Below are 22,553 nucleotides of genomic sequence, written 5' to 3'. Positions count from 1 at the left end.
GCCAGAGATAAACAGTACCAACTAGAATGCGGAAGCGAGGAGTTGAGGAGCATGGGGGAGGGGTTTCAGGACAGAATTTCACAGGGTGAGAGCTCTGGAGATCAAAGGCACAACACTAAAAAAGCGTTCAACACTTCCCAACCATGCAATTCAAAACACTGAGGTAATTACCACCGTGCAGGCGCAAATACACACACACACACACACACACACACACACACACACACACACACACACTAACACCTCCTCCAGGAGGCCCCTTGATGGAAAGCCCTGTATGCCCCAGAGACTCCACGCCGAGCACAATGAACACAAGCACCCCTCTCCAACTCACCTTACCCAAGGTTGGCTGGGCCTGTCCAACAGTGTCTCACCACTTGCTGGGCTGCAACCCATCAGCTCAGCTTGCCATGCAGGGGGCCAAAGGGGCATCAGAAAGACCTAGGCTGGGAGGAGCCTTTCAGAACCTCTGACTTCAGCGTAAGCCAGAGCCCCACATGCCCACCTGTTCACCTACCCGCATATTTGGCTGCCCAGCCACAGCTGTATAGCCACTGTATAATCTGTCTGTTCTTCCCTTCTCCTCAGGACGCTTCTGGAGGAATCCAGGAGAGATCATTGATGGCCTGAAGGGAATAGCAGACAGCCACACGTGGATGAGGACCAATGTTCCAGCTGGCTACTAGCTGCCCAGTGGTAGGACTCCTGCAATTCAGTTCCCTCCCCCAGTCAGCCCGGGGCTGACCACAGAACTACCTACCCAACCCTCCCTGTCAGCCAGGGGAGAGACCTGTGACCCTTGGACACCCAGCCAAGGGGACACCCACTTTGTATCAGACGGAGCACATACAGTCACCAGTGATGGCCCCAACAACTCAGCAATGATCAACGGTAGATCTGAGGCTGGGCAACCACGAAGGGTCTGGAGGCCCTGTGGCCAGGAGCCAAAGGCAGCACCCAGATAACACTAGTCCCCAGAAGCAGTTCCAGGTCTTAAGCCCACTGGGAACCCCAGAGTGGACAGGACCAGCTCACCTGGGAAGAGGGCCTAGAGAGACTAAAGCAGAGTCCCCAGACCCCAGAGCACGCAAGCCAAGAGAGATTATGGGCAACACAGATGAAGGGCTGGGCTAGGAGGGAACGCTGGCCCAAATACTCTAGGCAAAGCTAGAAAGTTAGCTCAACTTGGGGACATATGCCAATATGGTCTCTGAATAACCAGTATACCAGCCTGTCACCCAGACACAACAGAGGCCCAGAGAGGCCCAAGCCAGACGGGCCTGTGCCTTCAGACAACCAGAACAGCACCCGGCATGGGAGCAGTACCTACAACTGGGGGAACACCATGCCAGGCTAGGAGCCCTGGTGACAGTGAGCCTTCTTCTGAGCCTCATTTACTGCAAAGAAACACACTAGTAATCAACATCAGGCCAGTTAGGGGTGTACACTGGACCCCGTGGAGACTGCCAGAGGTGGTGACCCGGCCTCCTTGGAGCACACCACCCCTTGTCTCACTGGCAGCCTCCCCACAGCACCCTACAATTAATTAGCCCCAGGCAAGAAGCAGGCCTGGAACTCACTCCGTGCCTGAAGATGACCTTGATTCTGAGCCTCCTGCCACTAGCCTTCACAGGTGGGTGTGTCCCGTCACTGTCACCAGGCTCCTTTGATGGCTCTCCCGGCTGTCAGGGCAGCAAGCTCTCCTGCACAGGGCTGATGAGTGCAGTTCCAAAGAAATAACATCAAGCGCCTGGACTCAACTGTGCCTGAAGCTCTGTTTAGTTACTTGTAACTTCTGTACTAAACACAGGAGGAAGCAGAGTCCACCCATTGCCATGGGAGACCCAAGTGCATGATATCCAGACACCAACTGCTAAAGCTCCATAGAGTCAGATCTCCAGCCTACAGGTCCCTCTTCCACGCAGAATGGAGCGAGAAGGAAGTGGTCAAATGAGCAAGCATCTGAGTAGGATCCCAGCCAGCCTAGCCTCCTAGAGCCAAAGCAGGCGTGCCCAACTCCTCTCCCCGCTATTGGTGGCTCTGACGGGGACAAAGGCCTTGTAGATGGTGCTTGAGAATCTGGGTCAGTCCTTGGCAGCACATGAACTCCACCGCCTGGCAGTAACTGAAGCAAGCCTCCATGAAGGTTCCACAGGAACATGGCGGCCTCTGAAGGCATGCCTGATCATTAGATGAGGAGCCCAGAGCCGGTAAGAAGCCAGCCAGGCCAAAAGGACCACGGATAGTGAGTGAGTGGGTCGCACACCTGCCCCTACCATACCCGAGAGTTTAGCTTCCTAGAATTTAAAAAAGGGGTCAGCCGGGCATGGTGGCACACATCTTTAATCCCAGCACAGGAGGCAGAGGTGAGCGGTCTCTGTGCATTCAAGACCAGTATAGTCCACCTATGAGTTCCAGGAAGATCCAGCCCCTGGTGGGGACAGGCAAGACAACCTACAGGTATCCTTTTCCTTAGGCCTCTCTGTTTTTGTTCTCTAACTGTGTGCCTGGGACAGCTCCATGTCTCACAGTGGAGGATGAGACTCTTTCCATAGGGCAACACTGCTTCCATCCCAGGGTCTAAGTGGTCACCATGGTGACAGACTAATAGGAACAGCCTCTGCCATCTCTGTAGCTCTGCTGGCATCCTACCCAGCCATCTAACCACCTGCTCAGAGATCCCACTCTGACAACACTGTGGAGGTCGCAAGCACAGATAAGCCTCCTCCACCCTAAGTGGTCTAGGTGTCCTTACTGTGGTAGCCATGGTGCCCTATCCTGCCTCCTTCCCGAGACTCCCCCTTGCTTATAATGGCACTGATCAGGGATGGGGCCAAGACATCCAGGGTGATCCTATCTGGAGTCACCCTGCAAAGACCTATCTTCTAAATGCTGTCACGGATTTGGGGTGCCCACACTTGAGCAGATCCTTGGGGTCCTGCTTGCTCTGCTGTATCACAATCTCTTCTGAGGCTCTCTCCTAAGCAAACTTCCTCAAGCCCACAGCTAGGCCCTAGAGAGTCCCCAGGGAGCATGAAGGTACATGCAGGGACACCTAGGGGCATGGTCATGGCCCAGTGGCCCCTCTGGCTGGCAAGAAGCCAGAGTCTCATGCCCCAGGCTCTTGGGAGAGGCCAGCTCAATGACTCATCCACTCACAGGCCAAGAGGCTGGAGGTGCTTGGGGAGAGGAGAGAAAAACTCAAAAGCAAAGGACCCGGCTGGGATTTGTACACAGAAGCACAGACACTCATACAGACAGACAGACAGACAGACAGACAGAGACAAACACACACACACACATACACACATTAACCCTGACCTTGAAACCTTGAAAGGTTCAGGGGTGGCCCAGTCGTGTGACCCACACATCAGTCCTTCCTACCCTGCCAGGCCCCACACTGCCCATCCGCCTGGGACCTGGCTGTAAGGGCCTCCCATGACATCACAGGTGAAGGAACTGTGCTGGGAGCCTGGAGGAGACTGGACCAAGGGACAAAGGGTGCATTGTCAAACACAACTGGAGGCAGGGGAGGATCTTCTGCATGTCTGGCTCAGTGCAGCAGGAGAACCCACCCCCAGTCTTCCAGAACAGGGCGGGTAGCCTGGGCAGTGTCTGTGCCAAGAAGAGAGCTCAGTCTGGGAAGTGGGCCTCCCAGAGCTGCTCAGGGCCTCCCCTGAGCCAAGGATAAGAACAAGGCCTTGTGGGAAGGAAGCAGGATAATCCCCTAAGCACTCAGCATCACCCTGAAGGCAGACAGACACACAAATACCATTCATCCCCTTCACACTGTGTGCCAGTGTGTGCCACTTACCCTCTCTGAGCCTTACATGACAGGGTGATTCTGGGCTCAACTAAGGTGTGCAAATGCTCACATCCCCACCCTCTCCAAGGCAAAGCTGGCTGTCAGCACCCACACCCACACCTCAAGCCAAGAGCCCTACTTTCCTTGATCCCAACCCCACACCTCCAGGACTTCTCTCAGGAACTAAGCACCCAGCACAGAGAGTATGATATTCCACCTTCTCGAAGTGCCACAGGCCCGTCAGGCCCAGCCACCGTGTCTCAGGATGGAGGAGCCCGTCTCTAGCCAAGGAACATACATACACTCACATACGTACCCAAACTCATACCCTACACACATACATACAACCTACACATGCCACACACATATATCACACTACATACACATAAACAATAAATAAAATTCTCTATACTTTTTTCTCTTTCTCTCTCCTCCTACACCATACACCTACATATATACACACAAATACCACTACATGCTGACCCCCCAGTCTAGGGACAGGCCTGGGATACTGTCCCTTGATATCAAGTCGGGTAATTCCCAAGAGGCTCTCTGTGGGTGCTGCAGGCACAGCTGAGGGAATCACCGGGGCCCAGCCTGAACATCTGTGATCCACACACACACACACACAAGCTCATACACTAACATCTAAAAGTGAAGTGACGGCATCAGGAGGGTGGAGACTTTGGGAGGTGATGAGGTCATGAGAAGGACCTGCGTCCTTGCAACAGAAGCCGCCCATAGACAGCTGCCTGCACCCCTCCTCGGAGTGAGCCTACAGCTGGGACAGACCAGCCCTACCCAGGACAGCACCCGACCTGACCTCCGCCAGTTAGCATCTTGGTGGTGGGCTGACAGCCAGAGCTGAGAAGAGCGAGCAGTAGCTCAAAGGCCCCAGCCTGTGTATAAGAGCTCAAAGGGCCTCAAGGAGGTAGGCAGAATGGATACCTAGAAACCCCAGCTGGGAACAAAGGCACAGGATCAGTCAAGCACAGACAAAGGAGTCAGCACAGTCTCTCAAGGGCTCACTGGAGCAGGTGGGGCGGAGCAGGCGGGGCAGAGCATCTCAGGAGAGGCAGGTGCCACAAGCTTAAAGGTCCTGACACAGGACCATGGCTGAGGTCTACAAGCAAGAACAGCCTACATGCTCAGGGGGAGTGCTCTCCACCCCTCACTGCCTCTTCAGTCTCTGCCCAGGGAAATAGAAGACCCTAAACTATGACCTCTGCCCAGAAACAAGCCTGAACCACCCCCACAGGATGGCTGCCAGGGCTTGAGTGTGAGGCAGCCCCTGGGTCTGAGCACTTGGTCTTAGCACTGCTGCTTTTAGGGCATGGAACCTGGTTAGAGGAAGTAGGTCACTGGGGGTGGGCCCTAAGGTTTCCTTTCCTAGTTCGGAACTACTGCCCGTCTGCTCTCTGCTTTCCGACTGGATGCACTGTGACCAGCTGTCAGAGCTGCTCCACCCTGATGGACTGTACCCACTAAACTGTGAACCAAGACAAATCTTCCCTTCCCTAAGCCACGTCTCACTGGGCATTTGGTCACATTTATAGAAGTAGTACAGATGCAGGTGGAAAGTCTCCTAGCCTAGTCCTGCAGGGTGCTGAGGAACCTAGGCAACTCTAGGCACACTTCGTCATCCTGACACAGGCTAGGGTCATCTGGGGAGAAGGAACCTCAATTGAGAAAATGTCCCCATCAAATTGACCTGTAGACAAGTCTGTGGGGTGTTTCCTTGATCAATGATTGATGTGGGATTGGGAGGGCCCAGCCCATTGTGGGCGGTGCCAACCCTGGGCAGGTTATCCAGAGTTGTATATGAAAGCAGACTGAGTGAGCCACCTAGAGCAAGCCAGTAAGCAGTATTCCTTTATGACTTCTGCTTCAGTTCCTGCCTCCAGGCTCCTGCCTCAGCCTCCCTTGGTAGATTGTGACTTAGGGATGTGTGAGCCTATAACACTTTCCTTCCCAAGTTGCATTTGGTCATGGTGATTTATTACTAGAAACCCCACCTAACACAGAACCACCTGGGTACAGATGGAGCAAGCTCAGCAGTATACCCACTTTAGAGAGTGGCCATGTGTGGGGCTCTAGAAGTTTCCACCCAGAACCAACGACACCGTTTTCCACACAGAGACCATGCCAACAACACAGCAGGAGAACCAGAGATCACACCAACAACAGAACAGAACCAGAGAACACGCCAATGACAAAACAGAAGAACCACAGAGACCACGCCAATGACAAAACAGGAGAACCACAGAGACCACGCCAATGACAAAACAGGAGAACCAGAGACCACGCCAACGGAGCGGGAGAACCACAGGGACCACGCAAACAGGAGAACCGCAGAGACATCAATGAAAAAACAGGAGAACCACAGAGATTACACCAACAAGAGAGCTGACAAACCAGAGACCATGCCAATGACAGACCAGGAGAGCTATGGAGACCACACCAAATGAAGACCAGGCCAACAACTGAGCTGGCAGACCATGGAGACCGTATCAAGGACAGAGCAGAAGAACCAGAGACCATGCCAATGACAGAGGAGGCAAACCAAGGGACCATGCCAGCAGAGCAGGAGAATCACGGAAACCACGCCAACAGCAGAGCAGGAGAATCACCAAGACTATGCCAACGACAGAGTAGGCAAACCACAGAGACCATGCCAGCAGAGCAAGAGAACCACGGAAACCATGCCAACAGCAGAGCAGGAGAACCACGGAAACCATGCCAACAGCAGAGAAAGAGAACCACAAAGACTATGCCAACGACAGAGCAGGGGAACCATGGAGACTATGCCAACAGCAGAGCAGAACCAGAGAGACCATGCCAATGACAGAACAGGAGAACCACGAAGACCACACCACCAGCAGAGCAGGGGAACCATGGAGACTATGCCAATGACAGAGCTGGCAAACCATGGAGACCATGCCAATGACAGGGTAGGAAAACCATGGAGATCATGCCAATGACAGAACAGGGGAACCACGGAGACTACACTAACAACAGAGCAGACATATCATGGAGACCACACCAACAACAGAGCAGGAGAACCACGAAGACCACGTCAACAACAGAACAGACGTATCACAGGGACCACAGCAATGACAGAGCTGGCAAATGATGGAGACTATACCAAAAACAGAGGAAGAACCACAAAGACCTTGCCAATGACAAAGCAGACAAACCACAAAGACCACACCAATGACAGAGAAGGCAAACCACAGACCACACCAACAACAGAGCAGGCAAACTATGGTGATCACACCAACAACAAAACAGTTGAACCATAGATTATGTCAATCATAGAACAAGCAAGCCATGGTGACCAGGCTAACTACAGAGAACAGAACTGATCACACCACTGACAGAACAGACAAACCAGGCAATTACACCAAGAATGGTGGAAGGCAAACCACATGACCATGCTGACCGCGGAGCAAGGCCATCGCACTGATAAACAGGTGGATCGCAGCAGCCCCCCCACACACACACACTATCTGATAACAAGAAGGCAGTCACGTTGCCGGCAAGATGACTGAGCAGGTAGGGGCAAACCTAATCACCCAAGTTCCAACCCCAGGACATCCTCTTAGGAAGTAGAGAGCACACACCCCCAAAAATGATGTAATAAAAACCTTCTTCTTGTTGTTTTCAAGAGACAGGGTGTCCCTATGTAAGCCTAGGTGTCCTGGAACTTATTCTGTAGACCAGGCTGGTCTCGAACTCACAGAGATCCACCTGCCTCTGCCTCTTGAGTGCTGGGATTAAAGGTGTATGCCACACACACCTTAAAAAGCTTAATAAAATCTTTTTAACAAGTACTCAGTTCAGGGGACTATGACCTAATGGTCACATAAGCCTGTCAAAGTACTGACCTCTCACCCCAGCCTACAAGGTAGATTGGGGTACAAACACAGGACAACCTGGTTCTGGGAGCCATGGTCCTTCCTTCACATTTATTCTAAGGTACATGGAGACTTGCAAGCTGTTCTTAGCGAAACCACTGCAAGCCATGATCTCGTGTGCCCTTCCCAGAGATGCCCCAATGGCATGTGCTTGAATCACTAGAGTTCAATTTATCAGGGTCAGAACCAGGGAAAGGACACTGAGCCAACCAGCCTCAGTCACACCTTCAAATACTTGCTGTGCACATAAGGATATATGCATATAAGCATGCACACATTCAAGTATGTATATGCACAAGTGTGTACTTTTCTTATGCTGCAGGCTCAGTGGCCACCACCTGATACAGCAAACCTTGCTCTGGGCTTCCAAGCAGGCTTCTCAAGAGCAGGGACAGTATCACTATTCCCACAGGACAGGACAGAGGTGGCCTCCCTCAGCTAGCACTCTCCAAGCAGACCAGAACAATAGGGGCATTACAGGCCACACTTCAGGACTTTGGGAGGTCCAGGACAAATGGCAGCAGGCAGCTGGCATAGTGGCCTAGACAAGAGAGAAACTCCCAGCTGACTGCTGCTGGCCAGACAGGGGAGGCCCGGAGCCAGCATCCAACATCGGCAGCATCCGGTGTCACCTACAAAGAATCACTGCCACCGTCCACAGGAATACTGGTCCTCCCACCCAGGCCCAACCCCCAGGCCACACTGAGCAGTGTCAAGGACCCAGGCTCAAGGGGAAATAGGTTAACAGTCTTGCAGTGAAGGTCAGGTGGAGGCCTACCCCATGCCAGGGTCACTCTGCAGAGTGAAGGGAGTGTGGGGAGAATTACGGGTCTTCCCCTGGACACTACTCAGGACTGCTGCCCTACTGGAGCTTCCATTGCTCCCTCAAGGCACCTGGAGGCTAGGGAGTTCCAGGGCTTGACCAAGGCCACATGTCCTCCAAGGTTCGGGCTGTATCTTGAACCTTAGTCTGATCCCATTATTTAATTCTCCTACTTCAAGATGGCATGTACCACCCTCAGTCCAGGAAAGTCCACTATCGTCATCATTATCATCACTGCCAACCACAACCCCTAACCCTGAACCAAAGACCCATGGCCTCAGGTCCTTTAAACCATATGACTTGTTAATGACCTCTTGTGAGATGGGAAAACTAATACTCCAAAACAGGAAGTGGCTTGTCAGGGTCACCTAACTTGAGACCTGCCCCAGAGCCTCACCTGTACCTGTAGGTGCTATTCCTCCTCCCTTCACCCCCACACCCACAGGGCCCTGTGGTTCCACTCTGCACTCAGGGTCACAGGTCTTAGAGGTAAGATGGCATACTGGAGGCCACACAATAGGAAAAGGGATTGAAGGACAACCAGGGTCTTCAGCAAACAAGCCATACCTTCTGCAGCTCCCACAGCAACCTGAACTTGGGGGTCTCGGGAGCCGCTCCCAGCAGCCCCAGTACCAGGCCTGGAGGAGTTCCTCCCCCACCCTGGGCTTGCTGCCGCAGGCTGCTGTAAGCTCAGGAAGCCTTTCCAACTTTCCAATGTTTACCCCTCTCTTGCTGCCAAGGCCCTGGGCAAGCCTGGGCCGGTGGCCCTTATTTCAAACCAGACAGGGCACTGAGCCAAGTTCCACTTCAGTGGGGAGGCAGGCTGGGCCCATGCTGCCTGCTGCACCTGGCTCCCCCTAGCCCAAGTTCCCAAGTCCTCAGGCCCTGGTCCTATACAGTCCACAGTCATCAAGAATGCCCTGCCCCACATCCCAACTGCACTGTCCAACCATCCTGCCGCACACTGGGTGGGCGTGCTCAAGCCAAGCAGCACAGTGCCTGAGCCACACAGGCCCTCCCAGGGCCACCAGCCAGCACCCACTGCCTCTCAGGATATCCACAACTTTTCCCAGTAAGATAACCTACTGTCCCGAGACATATGTCCATCCTTCCAGGGGCCTCCCCATGCACCCAGCTGGCTGACAGAGACCATAGGAACCAGGGCCACCATACCCGAGCAAGTCTGGGCTAACCAGCAGGTAACTCCAGGGGTCCCAGGGCAGTACCCCTTGCCCATATACTGCAAATCACAGTCCTCTGGTCTGTGGTACCATCCCTAAGTCTAAGGATGCAGGCACCCTGAGCTAGGCAACTTCTCTTACCAGTGCATGGCCAGCAACAGCCTGAGTGGGCTCCACACAACTTGCAGGAACTCTCCCATACAGCAAGGGAAGGCCAGCAACATGCCGGCCCAGGTTAGCATGTCCCGCACCCCAGACCTGGTCCATGAGCATCTGGGGGCCAGCTCTTGGCCAGTGACAGGGCCATCCTCCGTCCAGACCAAGTGGGCAAGGGGCGGCCACACACAGTGGCCGCACCCCTTCCCGCGAGACTTGGGCTCCCACTCCAGTTGGGGAGGCGCCGGTAGGGACCAGGAGCTTGCCAGTACCCTAGGCTTCTGTCCTAATGCCCCCCCCCCCAAAATCAGGGCACTGGAGGCGTGTCAGGAATACCCTGGAGTGGTGTGACCCACTGTGAGCCGCCACCAAGACGCAGGCCCGGCTCTGCGTCCGCCACCCAGGCCTATAAACACGGAATTACATAAGTCCACTCTTGTTCCAGAGCCAAAAGTACCGAGCTGCTAGCAGCCTTGGCAGTCGGGACTAATTCCTCATCGCCATGGTAACCCTGGCGGGCTTCCAGCCACTGGGGCTCAACACTGCAAGGCCTTTTTATAGCTTTCGAGAAGCCCTCTCCCTCATTGCTGCTAGCAGGGGGACCAGCGCCAGCCACGACCCCTCCTTTAACCATTTCCTCCCAGCCAGTCCCGACATCCTCCAGTCCTGCAGGGCCAGATGGCCAGAGGAAAACGCTCCCGTCCTTCCGATCTCAGCTAAAGGAAATAGGACCTGGGGCTCAGGGCCTGGGTCATCTTGGTGGCAGGCCCAGAAAAAGACAGAGCCAAATGCACACAGAGGCCAAAGGAGATGGCCGGATGCTCGGGCAAGCGTCAGCACTGGCCGTGACTTGCTGGGTGACTCACCTCAAGCCCGACCTCCTCTGGGTGTGGGCTGTGCATCTTCTCAGGGCAGGCTGGCTCTGCAGCTGTGTGGCTCCGGGCAGCAACACTGGGGGGTCAGAACAGTGGTTCTCAACCTTCCTAATGCTGAGACCCTCATGTTGTGGTAACCCACAACATAAAATTATTTTCACTGCTACTATAACTATAGCTTTGCTGTTATGAATATTAATGTAAATAGCTGTGTTTTCCAATGGTCTTAGGTTATCCCTGAGAGAAAGGCGGTTTGACAACCCCAGGGGTCGCAACCCACAGGTTGAAAACCATTGTGTAAGGGAAAGCCTCAGGGTCTCAAATAGCTTCTACTTCCCTTCCCCCCCCCCATCCCAGCACCCAGGAGTCAGGCCAACAAAGTGTGCCCCAAAGGCACCATGCAGGATGCCCAGGTCATGTAGACAGCCTGTAGCTGGGCCAAATGTGGAGCCAAAATGGGAACAAGGAAGGTCTGATCCATGAAAAGATGAGGCCAGGGAGGGGTCAAGAGGAGGAGTGGAGGAGGAGTGGAGGAGAGGAAGGGAGAAGGGAAGGAGGGAAGAAGGGGAGGAGGGGAGGAGGAGAGGAAGGGAGGAGGAGGGGAGGAGGGGACGAGGCCTCCAGCCAGTGTGCTTCAGTTGTAGACACACTCCCGCCTTCACCCATCTCAGGAGCCACTTAAGATGACTGACAATGCTGTGCCCAACAGCTCAACCATGACCACATGAAGCAGGGAGCCCGGGCCCCTGCTATCCCCACAGCATGACAGAAAGTGGGCACACTGTTGAGCCCAGGAGGAATTTATGCAACCCAAAGGAAGCAGTCCCAGACAGAGACTCCCCTGGGACGTGAACCAGGGTCTTGGTGGGTACCCACAGTGCCACAGTCAACAATAAGCCTCCAGTCAGCTTTAGGACTAAGGCTACATAGAGCAAAAGCCTGTGCCCACTGAGATTATGAAGAGATCAACAGTTACACAGAGACCAGCAAGAAGATAGTCAGGCCCTCCCTTGCAGACCAAAAGATCCTGCCAGCCCTCCTGCCAGCCCTGTGATGTCAGTCCCAAGGAGGATGTTCAGGTTTCTGTAGACGCAGCCCCCTACAGCAAAGGTAAGGTGCCCACACTGCAGCCATCTTTTACAGGAAGGGGAAACTGAGGCATTAAACAACTAATGCCTATCTTTTCAGCTAGGATACAAAGCTGTCTTCCTGTCCCTGGCTCTCACTGTGACACCAAGAGACTGAACCATAGTCATGCCATCCAAATGCCACCAGGAAGTTGTGTAGGCAAGCAGCTGGCCCACAGATGTGCCCCCCCCCCCCGTTTTCCAGTAGAGGCTGCAGGAGAACCCTACCTTCCACAAAGGCTGCCCTGAAACCCACAAGTACACTTTCAAACCCCAGTGAGCCAGACCAAGGTGAGGGCAGGCTGATACCCTGGCCATGTACCTTCCATGGTCATGCCCACTGCTGTTTTCTTGGAAAATATCAGGCAGCTCAGTGTTTGTTAAGTGACTTACTAATCATCAGAAACCAGAAACAACTATATGCAGGGCCTTCCAGACAGCGTTAATTGCTAAAACTAAGTTCAGGGTCACAGTGAAGCAGCCTGTGGTCTTCTGGGCAAAGGCATCACCATCCTGGCCGGCAGCACCACCAGCCAACATCTACACCACACACACCATTCTCAGCAACCCGGCTGCTTAGTGCAGCTCCATGTGATGGGAAAAGCTGGTAAGGGCAGTCAATTCGAGTCAACAGGAACCAAAATGGAGACTGGACACGTGTGCTCGGCTGCCCCGCAGGGCAACTACTTGTGGCCTGTGAGAGGACCAGCCAAGAGCAACATCGGGGAGATCTGGAACATCAGAGGACCATGGCCAGCTCAACATATAGAACTTAATCCCCCAAGCAAGCTGCTTCCTGGTCAGTCAGGAAGTGAGGCAGGGACAATGAACTGGAGAAAACTAGAAACTGTTGCTGCCACCTCGTCCCATGCTAGCCTCAGTTTCCCCATCTGCAAGGCACTCTACGGCTACATCTCCACACAATGGAGTCTAACCACAGAGTGGTAAAGAATGAAGACCTGGACACACTGTAGCATAAACGGACCTCAGAGCAGAGTGCCCCGAAGTCAGAAAAAAGAATATATCTGAGACTCTATCCAGAGACAGGATAGCCACACACACAGCCTGGGGCTGAAGACAAGGGCAACGCGCCCCACAGGGCACAGGGTCTCCCTCTGGACGACAGAACAGTTCACAATCAGACAGAGGTGGCCAAAGCACAATTCTGGGTGCTTAGAACTGATACACTGATCACGCACTGAAAACAGTTCATCTCAGGTAGAGTGGTGGTAACCTTTAATCCCAACACTTGGGAGGCAGGCAGGCTGATCTCTGAGTTCAAGGCCAGCCTGGGGTCTCACTAGGCGTGGTGGCGCATGCTGCAACCCTAGCTAAGGCAGTAGAGGCTGAGGCAGGAAGATGAGGATTCCACAACTTTGAGGCCAGCCTGGGATACAGTCTGCGTCTGTATCCCAAAGGCTAATCTCACCAGATGTGTTGGCAACCACAATCACAATCTCAGCACTTGGAAGGCCGAGGATGGAGGACTGTTTTGAGTTCAAGCCATCTGAACCACAGAGTAAGTTCCATATCAGTTTTAGATAGTAAAACCCGGCCTTAAAACAGCAGCCGAGATTCATCTCATGACTCTACCTGAATGAAAACCAGAGGTTGAGCCTCTGCTAGGCACCCACACCTCTGAAGAGACCCCTGGGCCCAAGGCCTGGAGCTGTCGGATATTCCAGAAACATGTACTGAGCCCCTACTGTGTGCAAGGAGCACTGTGCACACGGCAGCAGTCACAGAATCTAACATAAAAACAGTATGTATAGTCACCCGCGTGGCTGCAGTGACAGGTGACTAGCTACTGGGGGAAGATGTGAGATGGGACCTCATTCCAGAGGCTAGAAGTTCAAAGCCAAGGTGGTATAGGGCCCTTGTACCCCTCAGCTCCTAGTGTCCTGTGGCCTTCAGCTGCTGCAGCATCAGCTACCTAATGCCTCCAGCCCACAGAATGCCGTTAGTCTCGATATTCGTCACTGGGTCCATGTCCACCTCCATTGAAGGCAGCCCACCAAGACCCTCTACTATTCAAAGATCACATCACATGACTCAACTGAACACCACAGTTCAGACTTTCAGAGAGAGGACTGTGCTATGGCCTCTCTCCCTTCCCCATCCCCACCCCAGTGCTGGGCACAAGGGAGCCAACAGTATAGCTATACCCCCTCAAGCCAAAGGTAAGCCACAGGACCACATTACTGGACAGGGCCTGCCAGATCCAGTGAGACAAAGACCATGGAATCCAAACCCCTTCCAGAGAGGCATGAGGCAGCCAGCTCTGCCTCACAACAGAAGGGTATCCTGATGTAGGTGGGTCTTCTATCTATCTGTTGCTTTCATTGGTTAATTAATAAAACTGCTTGGCCTGATAGGTCAGAACATAGGTGGGTGGAGTAGACAGAACAGAATGCTGGGAAGAAGGTAAGTGAGGCAGATGCAATAGAACCAACCACCAGGTCAGACATGCTTACTTTCCCGGAAAGCCACTACCTCGTGATGCTACACAGATTATTAGAAATGGGTTAATCAAGATGTGAGAATTAGCCAGTAAGAGGCTAGAGCTAATGGACCAGGCAGTGTTTAAAAGAGTAGAGTTTCCGTGTAATCATTTTGGGTAAAGCTAGCCGGTGGCTGGGAGCTTGGAGGCGGGAAGCGGCCCACCGCTCCTTCTACAGTACCCTCACCCCTGTCACCTGCTCCAGGAACAGGGGACTTCTCACACTGCACTAGAATACCCTTGGCCCACTGGCCATAGCACAGCAAGGCCAGGGCTGTGGTGCACTATCCTATACCCAAAGGGGCTACCTCCTCCACCCAAGATACCAGCCACCCAGGCCTCCCCAAGCAGCAGCCACAGCCACAGCCATGAAAGGCAGTAGCCACTGCCCAGGACTCTGAGAACCCACACCCAGGCAGAAGTAACACAGAGATGAGGCACCCAATACTCCCACAAGGACTTGACCAAGCTAGGACACAACATCCCCAAAATGCCAGGCACCGGACTACAGTCTACACAGGCTCCATGGTCCCTCACGATACCCCTAAAGGCACAGCTATCCCGGTGTCACAGATGGAGAGACAGGCAGTAGGCTAGAGAAAGACAGCAAAACAGCCAAGTCTAGTCACTTTGTGCTCTGCTGGCCCCACTGCACATGAAGAATCATTCTGGAAAGAAATGTCATCGTCCTGGGCCCCAACTTTCTCAAAACAGCATCTGCAGAATGTCAGACATAACTTCCCCAGACTTGGAACTTTCTGGAACAATCCAAAGACTGTCCAGAAAGGGGGGGGGGGGCACACTCTGAGATTAAAGTCACAGACTCCAACAGAACGGCTCTGTCTAGCTTTCTTTGCTCAAGCCCCAGTCTGGGCTCACTCCCTTCCTTCTGGAGTCTGGGACACCCCTGATCACATCACCACCCTTTAGTCACCTCTCCCTACCGGATAAGAAAGGCATTGAAGAATTCACTGGGGAGAAAAGAGGCAGGAGAGGGACAGCCTCCCGGGTTCTGGGGTGGCAGGAGTCAGCTGGTGACAGGAACAACCACCACAGAAGAGCTGAGACAATGGCAGCTCCCCACGGCAATGTCTGTACTCCTGGATCCAGCTGTAGCAGAACAAGTCCTCCTCTCTGGGCTCTTCAGTCTGAGCACCATCAGTTCCCTCCCTCTGGGGTCTAACGTAACCTCAGTGCCCTTGCGCCTGACCTCAGGTCCCCTAACTACTGCCCCTACCTGACCTCACCTCCCACGGATGAACCTCACCTGCTGGCCTTCATCACCCTCAGCAAGCAGCACTTACTGAGGAAGCTGATACTCCGAGGCCACTCACAGAGCCTGACCCTACACTGTCCAGAACATTCCACATGTTCAGGTGCAAAGAAGATCCTAAAGTAAGAAAAACACAAGGAACAAGGCTGGATTTCAGCTCCACGTGCGGAAGGCAGCTCAGACCTATGTGGGTGAGGCAGCTCTAACCTACACAAGGCTGAGAGGCCTCCAGGCCACCCTGAAAGTCACCCCCACCACGAGCTCTGCTCCTACACCAGAGGGCTGAAGATAATCAGAACCCCTGGCCCTTCCACCTGCTGGCTGTGGGAGCCCATGCGGGTCCTCCTCCCCAGCCTCTACCTCTGTGGGGTGGGTTCAAAGATGGCTACCACCTGCTAGCTGTGGGAGCCCATGCCGGTCCTCCTCCCCTGAGCCTCCATCTCTGTGGAATGGGTTCAATGATGGCTACCAGAGGGAGGAGACACAGAGCTAACTTTGTCCTTAGTGAGATGCAAGGTCATCAGAGTAACGTCACTGTGGATGCAAGGCCATCATGCAAAATGACAAAACTGCTCCCACTCCTGCTCAACACTGCGCCCACAGCAGGGAAAATACTCAAGATGCCCACAGAGGATAACCCAGAGGCTGAGGCAGGAAGGACCCAGGTCTGAGAGCTGTGTGACTTCAAGCGAGACACTAAACCTCTCTGTGCTTGGGTCTCCTCATGCATAAAGAGGGGATGATAGCACTCGAGAGGTTTGGAGGTTAAATAAACTATCATCAAGTGCACTGTGGGCGCCATTACAAACCCCACTGCTATTATCATCCCTGTCACTGTCCCCGCTCAGTGACTTCAGATCTGAAGTCAGCTTTACAAACCCCACTGCAGGAACAGAGCCAAGGCTGGGGACCCCACCCACCCACCTGGGCCGCACAGGGCCCCTAAAAAGCCACCAGCCAGGGCCAACGACCGCTGCTAGGTGGAGGAGACACATGTCGGAGCCGAAGATTAAAAACAAGTACAATTATCGGGCAGGCATCCATCCGTAATTACGACTCTGATGTAATTAGGCACCCCGCTAACTTCATTACTTATTTATTTACGGGATTGCTTATTTGATTTACGGGCCTTCTTCCCCCGAAAAGTCGTCTTAGCTGACACCCCCTCAGGCAAGGAAGGGGGGGTTGTAAGGAACAGGAGATCCCCCTTCCCCCCTGCTGCCACCACTGTTCCTGGGCTTCCCAGCATCAGGCCCAGGCCTCGCCCCCACAACAGCTCCTCGGAACTGTGTGTGTAATTTTGCTTAAGACGGCAGGCTAGGTCAGAGCAGACCCTTGGCAGACCAGAGCCTGACATTCACTTCCCAGTGCAGGGTGCCAAAGGACAGGGCTTAACCCGGAGGCCCAGGCTCTCCTCCACACCCTTGGCTCTGGAGCACAGGAAACCCTGGACAGAAGGCTGAGTTCTTGGCACGACCCTCCAGGCTAGCGAACACAGAGGTGGAACTTCCTGACACAGAGGAGAAAGTGTGTAAGCCCAAGTCCTATGTGCCCATTGTCCTCACATGGAGAAATCACCTCATGCGAAGAAACCATGTGTGCCTCAGTTTCCTCCTCTACTAACCAGGAATGTTCACATCGCCCACCACCTGGTAACCCTGAAAACAAAGCGTAAGTGGATGCCTCTACCCAACAACGCACCATGGTCCTAGCCCACACAGTAAGACAAGAAAAAGTAAGTAATCGCCTGGGACTAGGAAGAAAAGACAGAGCCAGTCCTGGCAGGTGTGTGACTGTCTCACCCATCCAAGCTTTCCACCATCCACCAGGTGGCCAGACAGAACCAAAATGCAGCCAATGTTGAAGTGTAAACGAAAACGCGACAGAACTCACTCAGGCAGCCAATGGAGCAGACCGACAGTAGCAAGTGCGGGCTAGGAAGCAGGGCAACCGCAATCCCCACACCCTGCGGGTGAGACAGCGCTTGCTTCCCTGGCGGCTCCACACTTACCACGCACCTAGCATCCCACTCCTAGAAGTGTGTCCAGGAGAAACAGAGCCGCACTCACAGACTCAAGCAGGAATGGTTCAGGGGAGTTTCCTCAAAGCCACAGCTAGGAGGACCAGCGCAGCAAGCTGCCGAATACGACACACTGGCACCATCCCTGCCTGGCAGGATGAACAGATGAGCCATTTCTTGTGCAGAAATGAGAAAACTCAAAACCGCCACGTGGAAAGAAAGAAGCCAGGCACAAGAACATGCACACTCTGTGTAAACATGTGCATTTACACACACACACACACACAAACAGGTGTGCACGTGACAACGGGGGTAAAAACTCTCATCCCTTAAGATGGCCGCCATCTCCAGCAAGCTTGCCGACGTTCACTTTACACGTGTGACAAGCAAACCACGCGCGATGCTTGGCTAAGGCCCAGGGGCCATTTCCCCACCTCGTGTCAGGGCTCTGGGTTGTCCTGACATAAGAACAATGGGTAGGACTGGTCTGAGCTCAAAGTCACGTTTATGTTTCTCTCATTAAATCATTTCTCTTAAATCACTTTAGTTTCTGTCCCCTCAGTTTCTTCATCTATAAAAATCAGAAAATGGGGCTGGCAAAATGGCTCAGAGAGGAAAGGAGCTTGCCACCAAGCTGACAAGCTGAATTCAATCCTGGGGCCCACATGGCAGGAAGAGAACTGACTCTCACAAACTGTCCTCTGACATCCTCCTGAGAGACAATGTGCATGTGGGTGTGTACACACACACACCACACACACTGTCAAAACTGTTTTCAAGTCCTAAAACGAAGCAAGGTGAAAGCACGGACTGTGGGCCCTGGTATACAGCAGGGGCCTTATCATTGCTGCATAAAATGATGGCAAGGCAAGCCCAGTGTGGGCAGGGCATGCTGGGATTCTTTTAACCCTGGCAAAGGCAACAGGCAGGACTCGGCTCAATAAATGCCTCTAGGTCCCCCAGGATCAGGCCAGGGATCTGACTGAGAGTGGTTGTCCAGGGTAGGACAAGGGTCTGGTTCCATGGGAGCCCTCTTCTCTCAGGAGACAGTTAAATGTAGAGGCCTGTGAGGAAGGCCCCCGGTCACCCTAGGGTCACTTCAGGCCAGCATCAGTTCTAGAATAGGACATGTGAGGAGAGGTGGGCAACTGGAGTGTCCCCATCCAGTCACACTCACTGGAGCACAGAGAGGTCAAGCAGAAGTCTCCCTGATGACAGAAAAGGGCAGCCACAGAGGGCAGACACAGGGAGAAGCTACAGGGCTGGGGCAATTCTGCTGCCTCCCACAGGTCTCCCACAGGCCTATGGGGCTGGCCCTGATGACCCAGTGAGCAAAGGGGAGGGCACGCATAGAACAAGCAAGAGGGGGGTCCCCTGGGCCCGATTAGCAGGGCAGCTGCAGGCAGGCGGCTCAGCTGTCAGACTCCGCCATCACAGGCACCATTAATTGCTGTCATTTGAGGGTGGCCCTGGGGGAAGAAGGGGGGAAGAGGGGAGGGCAGAGAAGGAGGGGAGGGCAGGGAAGGAAGGCAGAGGCCTGACCAAGGTTCAGCACCCTGAGCTGGGAAGGAGTCAGAGGATGGAGGGTACTGACCCATAGGGAAGGAAGGGGGAGTCCTGTGCTCCTTGGCCCATGATAGCCACAGCCAGGGCTTGAGGACAAAACCAGTTCCACAGTCTAGGTGGGGTACACAGCACAGAGTGTGAGCCCACTAACCACACCACCAGAATTCATCCACTCAGCCCTGAGCACATGTCTGCCTGCCTTGACTGTACTCCTGAGTATCCCAGCCCCCCAAAACCTCCCCGCAAATACCAGCTTCCCCTCTGCATCTCCCAGCATACCTCTCAGTCAAGGCTCAGGTAAATCCCATCCCCCACCCGAGCCTAAAACTCCAGCGGCAGTGGCCCTCCTCTAGAAAATCCTAGAGCCCCCCACTTCCAACTACAAGGTCAGGACAGCAGGGCCAGGCCCCCCACGGAACCCAAGGTCCTCAGCAGTGCAGAGCCATGCTGGGACTTCATCTTAGCCTTACTGCCCACATCTGCAGCGCAGGGACAGTGACATGGCACTTTTCAAGAGCTCTGGGGATTACATAAGGTCATTCCACAAAGCATTCAGAGGGGACCTGAGGGTATGCAGGTGGCCAGCTGATCATTCAGACTCCTGTGCCCTCTCCCTCACCAGATCACCCACCCCAAGGGGTCTCCAAAAGGCCTCATGGCCCTCTGCCCACTGGGGATGGGGCTCAGGACATTCCTAGCTTGTTCCTGCAGCTCCCAGACAGCCTTGTCTTAGCCAAGGAGACGCCTGGGTCCCTGGCTCCCCGCCCTCCCCCTCTGTCTGCTCCCCTCCTCCCGCAAGCATGATGGATCGCCCCAGTGGAGGAAGCTAAGTGCTTGCAGACAAAAAGCCCTTTTATCGTCCTCGGGTGGGCCACTGGCGTGACAGGCAGATAAGTCAGGCTGAGGTGGCTCCCCATTAGGCGAGATGCGGATGGATGGAGAGCAAGAGGTTGGGGGGGGGCAACCAAGCCGTTCCTTCCACTCTCAAAGACCTGATGGACAGCCCCACCCCCACAGACTCATGCCCACCCTTTCCTGCCTCAGAAAACCATAGCCTATGGCTGCAGAAGCGGCTCAGTTGGTAGACTGTGTGCCTGGCGTGCCGTGTTTTAGGACCGCACAAACCAGGTGTGGTGGCACATATCTGCAGTGCATGAACGGTGGAATCAAAAGAACCAGAAGTTGAAGGCTGCATAGCAAGTTCAATGCCAACCTGAAAGAGCAGAACTGGGGGGGGGTGTCTTCCCCTCCTGACTATTGGGGCCTCAAAGGCTCAAGACAATGAGGGGTATCCTAGCCAGACACCCCACAAGTGAGGCAGTGTCCTGCCAAGCAGGCAGCCCCATGCCATGTGCACCATCTGCCTAGATACCCTCCCCCAGACATCTCCCTTCCCCCTTTCTCAGGCCTCAAACAAACACCGTCATCTTTATTTTACATGTATGAGTGTGTTTGCCTCCAAGTATGTCTGTGTATCACATGTGTGACTGGAGTGTGTGGAGGCCAGAAGAGGGAGTCAGATCCCCTGAAACTGGCGTAAGAGATATGAGCTACCACATGGGTCTGTGAAACTTGGCCAGCTCCTCTGGAAGAACATTCAGTGCTCTCAACAGCTGAGCCGTCCCTCCGGCCTCAGATGCCATTTTCTTGACACTCCATATGAAACTGTACCCCACCCCACACACGCACCCCTTCTTTCCTGAGCTCATTCTTCACCCATCAGCACCTCACATCAGACTGGCTGACTGCCGGCTGTGCACTAAGGACAGGACCCCTGTCCAGCCTGACAGCCATCTCCAACACCCACTGCACGGCCTACACACAGGAGGTGCTTCACAAAGAGGTAACAGTTCAAGGAGCCAGGCCTGTCATGCCAGAGGCAGAAGAATCTCCAGTGCAAAGCCTGTCGGGGCTATGACGTGAGTTCAAGGGGAACCAGGTCAACTTAGTGAGACCCTGTCCCAAAATAAAAAGGAGCTGGAGGGCATGACTCTGTGGTGGGTACCATCCCCAGTACCACACAAGAAAGTAAATAACAAATAATCGAAGAATGGATAAAGAAGGAACTCTTCCAATGGGAAGGGTAGAGAGCTCAGTCCCCAGCTGCTTCCTGCCCTGCCTGGAAACCCTGAGGGACCTACCAAGCGCCAGTCCACGCCGCTCCCGCTGGCTAGACAGACTCTGGCTCCACAACACTCCAGGCCAGCTTCCACCAGAAAAACCAAGCAGTATGGGCCCCACACACCCCAGACAGAAAATAGAAATAAAGATAAACCTACCAGAAACTTCCACCAGGAGGCTGCGTCCTCAAAGACTCAGGAGAGCTGTGGAGAAAAAAATGGGGTCTTGTTACTAAACATCACAGCTTCCCCTGTAGATAGGGATTTCCCACAGAGACCCTATGAGGGAAGCCCCTTAACAGGCAGGGACAGAGAAAAAAGTCAAAGAGGCAGGCTCAACCAACCCAAATTTCACTCCTACAACCTCTGCGTTACAAAGGGACAAAGCTGAGCTTCCAACCCCAACCCAAGACCATCATGGCCATGACCCCTGCCCCAGCCACTCCCCCAGGACCTGAGAAGCAGCAAGAGTTGACAACTGATGGCGGGCACATTTACCACCAGCACTCAAACCCCTAACCGAGTAGTACCTGGTAACAAGCATGCCACCCCAGATACATGGGGGGCAGGAAAATCATGTATTCAAGGCTGGTGAGCTACCGAGTAAGTTCAAGGTCAGCCTGAACAATTTAGTGAGATTCTGTCTAAAAATAAAACGTACAAAGAGGGTTTTGGAAAGGTATCTGGGTGGTAGAACTCCTGCCTAGCATACATGAGGCCTGTAGGTTCAATCACCAGTGGCACCTAGTCAGAACAAACAGAAGTCCTCAACCCAGTCACCATATAAAGACTGATACAGCCGAGAGCCTGGATCTAAACCATCCAGAAGGGGACGATGGCCAGTGGCCTAGGGCAATACTCCCAGAGTGAGATGTTTGCTGTGTGACATCAAGAAACAAACAACGGCCGGGTGATGGTGGCGTATGCCTTTAATCCCAGCACTCGGGAGGCAGAGGCAGGCGGATCTCTGTGAGTTCGAGACCAGCCTGGTCTACAGAGCTAGTGCCAGGACAGGCTCCAAAGCCACAGAGAAACCCTGTCTCGAAAAAAAAAAAAAAAAAAAACACGAATCATGATCCCAGAGAAGCTAGGCTAACCTGTAGGCACCATCAGAGACACCCATATAGTCACACTTGCATCTGCACCCACAGCCTCATGTTTTTTAATGTTTGAAACAAATATTTATTATG

At 53.7% G+C, this 22,553-nt stretch overlaps 1 protein-coding gene across 27 annotated transcripts in view; it reads right to left on the bottom strand.

Moving 5' to 3' along the window:
* The window catches only part of Ncor2 (nuclear receptor corepressor 2), a 155,914-nt gene that overhangs the window by 108,972 nt on the left and 24,389 nt on the right, over nt 1–22,553 (bottom strand). For 22 of the 27 annotated variants that reach the window (XM_050146243.1, XM_050146246.1, XM_050146255.1 and 19 more), the window contains exon 2: nt 21,523–21,567. The gene's annotated coding sequence lies outside the window, so the exon portion shown is untranslated. Of the gene's footprint in view, nt 1–517; nt 627–9,867; nt 10,254–10,748; nt 10,834–21,522; nt 21,568–22,553 lie in introns of those variants that run through there. The other 5 variants (XM_050146233.1, XM_050146235.1, XM_050146232.1 and 2 more) reach the window with 5 other exon arrangements.

This window comes from Alexandromys fortis, unplaced genomic scaffold (assembly GCF_014885135.2).
Source record: "Alexandromys fortis isolate MF-2015 unplaced genomic scaffold, M_Fortis_MF-2015_v1.1 scaffold_56, whole genome shotgun sequence".
NCBI lineage: Eukaryota > Metazoa > Chordata > Mammalia > Rodentia > Cricetidae > Alexandromys > Alexandromys fortis.
The sequence above is the reverse complement of the archived record's forward strand: the minus strand, read 5'-3'. Positions and strand labels throughout refer to the sequence as shown.